We start from the raw sequence: 6284 nt of genomic DNA, 5'->3' as shown, positions 1-6284 counted from the left end.
ATTAGAGCCACTATATGAGTTGCTAAAGTACCAGTGGAACAAATGAGATGGAGTACTAATTAGTTGATATTGATGCTATATCTATTTAGCAACAGTTAGAATATTGTTACAATCTTCCAGTGCTTAAACAAGCAGTACAAGATTGACACCTGCTGCTGGAAGTCAGAATTTTGATACTAACTGCTTACAAAACAAGTACCATTGTTACAATCTCACAGTGCTGGAATCAGCAATATAAGATTGACATCCATTGTTAGGAGACTTTATCTGGGTACTAAGACCTCAGGACACTGTTGCCCAATTGCAGAGTGTGCACTCTGAACCACACAAAGAAGTCTCCACAACGGCCTGCATAATTTTAACGTAACATAGAAACGGTCCATACCAAAAAAACTTTCTTTTGGAAATTACACATTGCTCTTTTAAGAGTGTTTAATAAAAGTGAAGTTTTTATTGACAAATGAGTTTCAGTGAGGCTTATATGCCTTTTTTGTAAATAGAAGTTACATAATGGGTCTCATTTACTGAGGGTCACACGCGCACTTTTTACTGTGCACCTTTTTTAAAAGGGGTAAAACGGCTTGCACAGGTATTTAAGAGGTGTCTGCGCTGGGATTGTGTCGCACGGAATCTTTTTTGTGGCGCAGCTGCCCTGGCTTCCATGGAGCACAATTTAGGGGGTGTGCCGTTGGACTGCCCAACTGATTCGGACTGAGCGTGGTATTTAACTTTTAAATTGTGTTGCAAGCCCTAGCCCTAAGATGCACCACAAAAAAGATGGTGAACTCTGTAGGACCTGAGCGGGGAAGTGACACATTCATGATTTTGGGCGCACGATCTTAGTGAAACACCGCTCGCACAATGGCCTTTCTGTGAACTCCAGTAACCGGGTATATAAATGTGCCCCAATATTTTTTGCCTTACTTCTCTGTTGCTTTGTGGCTGGACTCCAGCTAAATAGTTTGTTTCTTAATGTCATGTGTGCCTAACCCCATTTTATTACATGTACAGAATGTATTGATTCCCTTGCAGCGGAGGATGCTAAATGTTTATTCGAACCCTCTTTGGAGGGGAGGTTTACTTTTTGGTCAAGGGAGAGCTGTGGTCTGGCCTCTATCTACTTGCATACACTTCTTTTCTGCTGTAGAGGGAGGTGGGTTCTAAAACATGGTGGGGAGGTGGGGGCATTGCTGTTATCGGGATGATATTAAACTATATATTTTGGAATATCCAAGGCTTTTAGGTTTTATTCCTCATTTGCAGATCGAGGGGGCTGATTTGTGGGGGTGCACTGTCAATTGTATCAATGGGACTGTATTATATGTTCCAACGCCATACTCAAGTGTGCCACTGTAAAACCTGTTGGAGCGCTTGTCCTGCCAGATGCACCGTTGCTCATAATGGTCAACTTTAACACAGTGTTGGATGAGCATATTGAGAGGTTTCCAAACAATAGTAGCCATGGTGAATGGAGTCCTACAACCCTAGGCAGATGGTATGAAAACATGGGCTTCCATCATTTGTGATATAAACATCATTTCAGTGTCCTCTACATCTAGGGCCATGACATGCATTTATATGATTTGGGGAACTGAGAGAAAGTTCCCTGAGGTGCTGGAAGTTTTTTTTTTTTTACCATGGATGCTCACGGGTGTTATTGGAAGTGATCTGTGGTGAGTGTGCTGCTTGTGTATGTAAGAGGGGTGGCAGCTGAATGTGTTCTGGTTGTGATTGATTGATGGAGTGCCAGTGAAAGAAAAGTTGACAGAATACTTTTTTTTTATAGGGGTTATCCGGCTGTTAAAAATTAAAATGAAAGTAAACATTAAAAACCATTAAAAGTACCATAAATGCCCCATGCATACTGGAGATCATAATTGGAGAACAACACACATTTTCCATTGTGTAGCCCTATGTTACTATATCCTAACATGAGTAAAATAGCAGTATTTTAAGCTTATTTCATAAACTTTATATATTCTAAAACATAATACAAATTTAAATGAGACAATTGTGAAAGAGCATTGACCAAAATTAGACAACACTTGCAGATACGAAGTACAGAAGTTATTGGTGTTTAACCCCTTATCGACAGATCCTTAATTATTTTTGCTTTTCCATTTTTCACTCTACACCTTAAAAAAAAAAAAAAATCAATAACTTTTTTATTTTTCCGTGCATAGAGCTGTGTGAGGACTTGTTCCAAATGCAGTGAAAGTGTTGAAAAAAAATGAATTTGCACAATTTTATTGAGGGTTTAGTTTTTCCAGTTTTACTGTGCACCCCAAATTACATGCCTTCTTTATTCTTTTGGTTGGTATGAGATACTATATTTATTTAGATTTATTTATTTAGATTCATATAGATTTATTTAACCCATTGACGTTCTGCGTCGTACATGTATATACAACACCTGAGTGAAGTTGGCCCCCCCACCTTGTTCAAATCAAACAAAATTGGTGTCAAACGTTTGTGCTACGTTTGTGCAGCAGAAATTTTCGTTTGTGCCGCTATCGTTTTTGAGATTTGCTTTGATGTACCACTTTGATTTGGGCAATGTGGGGGGGGGTGGTTGACCTCTGATGACCTCTGGAAACTTTCATTAAAATCTCAAAAACGATGGCGGCACAAACAAAAATTTCTGCTGCACAAACCAGCACAAACGTAGCACAAACGTTTGACACCAATTTTGTTTGATTTGAACAAGGTGGGGGGGCCAACTTCACACAGGTATATACAACAGCTGAAGAGAGGAGAGTTGCCTAATAACATTAGGCAACAATGAGTTAACACCATGTATTGTGTAAACAAAGCACAAACATTAACTCCTTCAGGATTCTGCCTATTTTGGCCTCTAGGACACACCCCATTTTCAAATCTCACTATAAGTGGCTATAGCTCTGGAACGCTTTAATATATACTGGGGATTTTGAGATTTCTCGTGACATATTGTACTTTGGATGATATCTTTGTGTTTAGTTTGGCAAAAATTTTGAAAAATTCTTTCAAAATTCTCTACTTTTGAAGCAGATAGTGATAGCACCCGTCAAGGGTGCTCCTGCACACCCGTGCGCCTCCCTGTGCCGCTAGACCTCACTCACCTTCCCTCGTTCCGGCACAAGTTTCCGCAGACTAGGGCGTGCTGGCTCTGTAGGATTTAAAGGGCTAGTGCCCTTTTCTGTGTCCCCTGCCGGATCTTTGTGCCCTGTGCCTCTGAGAAAGCTTTCCTATTGTTACTCTGTTCATTTATAGTGATTTCCCTTTGTGACCTCCATTCCGTTCCCAACTGCGCTCGTCTGCTGGCAGCCCTGACTCTCTGCCTTGTTCCTGACCTCTTGCTGGACCCAGACTCCATCTCTGCCTTACGATTCTGTACTTCGCCTTGGGCACCACCGTGAGCAAAGTCGCGCCTGTTTAGCGACCAGGAGGTATCACGCCGCAGCAAGTCCAACCCGCTTTGCGTCGGGCTCTGGTGAAAACCAGGTGCCACTTAGACTCTGCTCCCAGGTGTCGGCTTACGTCGTAGCTAGCGGTGGTTCAGTGGGTCCACTATCCTTGACCCTGACACCACCCAAATTAATTCATAACTTACATTTTCCAAATGTCTGCTTTATGTTGGCACGGTTTTTTAAGATTCCACATATTTTACTAGAATGTTATGAGGCTTAGAATTTGGGTGACATTTTTCACATTTTTTGGAGAATCGCCAAGATCTGTATTTGGAGGGACATGCTCAACTTTCAATTGACTGTGAGAGGCCTAAATAATAACAAGACTAGTAAATTACCCCATTATGGTAACTACACACCTCAATGTATAAAAAAAGCACTTTTAAGAAGTTTGTTAACCCTTTAGCTGTTTTATAGGAGTTAAAACAAAATGGGGGTGCAAGTTTACATATTTTTAATAGAACTATTAAAAGTTATATTTTAGTCTTGTCCCTTTTTCCTACTTGACCTTTTTCGTATTGAAAATTATGGAATTGCACCATGTCCATTTATACAGTTTATAATGTCTGAAAATAGTCTGTTTTTCCAGGTGGCAGCCTTACCAATCTGTTCTATAGATGCAGATGCTCTTTCTGCCCAGGCGGTGAGACTGCTCTAATTGAATGAGCTCGTACTTTCTCCAGTCGTGATTTGAAATGCTGAATATAACAAATGGATATGGTGGATTTTTATCCAAGTAGCAATTGTAGGTTTTGTAGTTTCTTAATAAATGAAGACACATCTCACATCTAAGCAATATGTTTGGTGTCTTAATTGTGTTAACCTATAGAATAATTTTATCATGTTTATTATATTGTACTGTGACCTGTGTAAAAGTTTTAATTAAAAAAAAAAACAAGTGGCAAAACCGCAGTTTTATTCTGTTCTGCTGCAGCAAGCAGTTAATAAACTTGAATCATTTTGCTATTTATAACATAAAAAATAACCCATTGGAAAATACTAATTTTACTGCAAAACACAAGCCCTCATTTGCATGAAAAAAATAAAGAAGGGAAAAACTAAAAAAGGGTTGTGTCCTAAAGGCCCTTTTAGGCTGTGTCCTTAAGGTTTTAAAAAATTGAAACATTAAAACACTGAAAACAGCCATTTCAACAGAAAAAAGGGTTAGAGAAATACAGGTGTTCCTTGATCAAAAGAGAGTTATTAGTGCTTGTTTATTGCGGGAAAAATTATAGCGTACATCTAACTTTTTGATCGCAACTGCAATTTTTAATTAGATTTTCATTTTTTATACCCTTCACAATAAGGTATAATAATATTATATCTGGTTGGCCAAGGTCGCTACGGACGCAACGGTGCCAAATTTCTGGGGTGGGTTTAAGATGATAAAAGAAAAGTTTGTAGAGGTCTGGAGTGTTCCTAAGCACGTTAAACTGGATGGAGGTCTTCTACTTTTATAATCTCTCATAAAGAAACCATATTCTTCAGTTTGTATATCCATGTGAGTATAGAAATTATCTTCTCTTTGGGAAAAAAGGATATTTGTTTCTGCGTGTCCAATTAATCCCCCCAAAAAACACTTTTGTTGACTTGGTAGTAGCCTTGCCTTTTCACCCCAGGAATAAGAATTTCTATAATCCAAAATCCAGTTCCACAAGCAGTGCTTATGGAGACTTGTTGCTAAGAGGAAATCGTCCAGTTATGGAACAATATGGATGCCGCTGTGGTGTACAACCCCTTTACGTTTGTAATAAAAAGGCAGAGGAGATACTGATGAAGTGAGGAACCTAAGATTCCTATGTTGCCAAATCTGTGGTCAAAGAAGAAAATTAAAAATCTCCTCCAAACAAAGATATCACCTGTGAGTTGCTGGATTTACACTGATTGTCTTAACCATGAATTCACAATTCTCCTTTTGTTGCTTTTAAAAATACTTTTGTTGTTTTAAAATGAAGGGGAGCTACATTGAGAATTTTTGCAACTTTACCCATAGAGCTGCAAGGGCACAGCTATACATGGAGCAAAAGTAGTGTGTCATGGAATGTTTTGGACTGCTGTTACAAAAAGCATCTATATAACCAATAACTAATTGCCAGCAGGAGTAGCCATTCTGCTTGGATGAGTCCTTAGTTTTGAATGGACACAGTCATAGTATGAATCAAAAACAGTGCTGTGACAAGACATAGATTTAACTTTGGAGAAAGAGATGGCAGGCCGCCTTTAAACCCAGTTTAAATCCAGTTTATAGCTTAACCCCTTATCAACCTGGCCCTTTTTTGTTTTTTCATTTCCAATTTTCACTCCCCATCTTCAAAAATCCAGAACTTTTTTTAGTTTTACACGTAAAGAGCTCTGTGAGGGCTTGTTTTCTGCGTAACAAATTGCACTTCATAGTTATGGTATATATTTGTTCCATGCCATGCACTGGGAAGCAAGAAAAAAATGCAGTGAAAATGGTGAAAAAATGCATATGCAACATTTTCTTGTGGGCTTCGATTTTATGGCTTTCACTGTGTGCCACAAATGACATGTCTACTTTATTCTTTGGGTCAGTGCGATCATAGGGATACCAAATTTGTATAGGTTTTATAATGTTTTACTACATTTCCAAAATATGGCGATTTATTCAGTCGTCAGTGCGATAACCATGATGCCAAATTTCTTTATTTTTGCTTACGTTTTACTATTTTTGTACAATAAAACCTAATGTGGGAAAAAGCTATAATTTTTGCATCACCATTTTCCAAGTAGTATAGCACTTTAAATTTTTGTACTATATAGCTGGATGAGAGCTTTTTTTTCACTGTTGTCCTTTAACACAGTACCATTTTTGCA

The sequence above is a fragment of the Engystomops pustulosus genome, chromosome 2 (genome assembly GCF_040894005.1).
Source record: "Engystomops pustulosus chromosome 2, aEngPut4.maternal, whole genome shotgun sequence".
Lineage (NCBI taxonomy): Eukaryota > Metazoa > Chordata > Amphibia > Anura > Leptodactylidae > Engystomops > Engystomops pustulosus.
Note: the sequence above shows the minus strand (reverse complement) of the source record.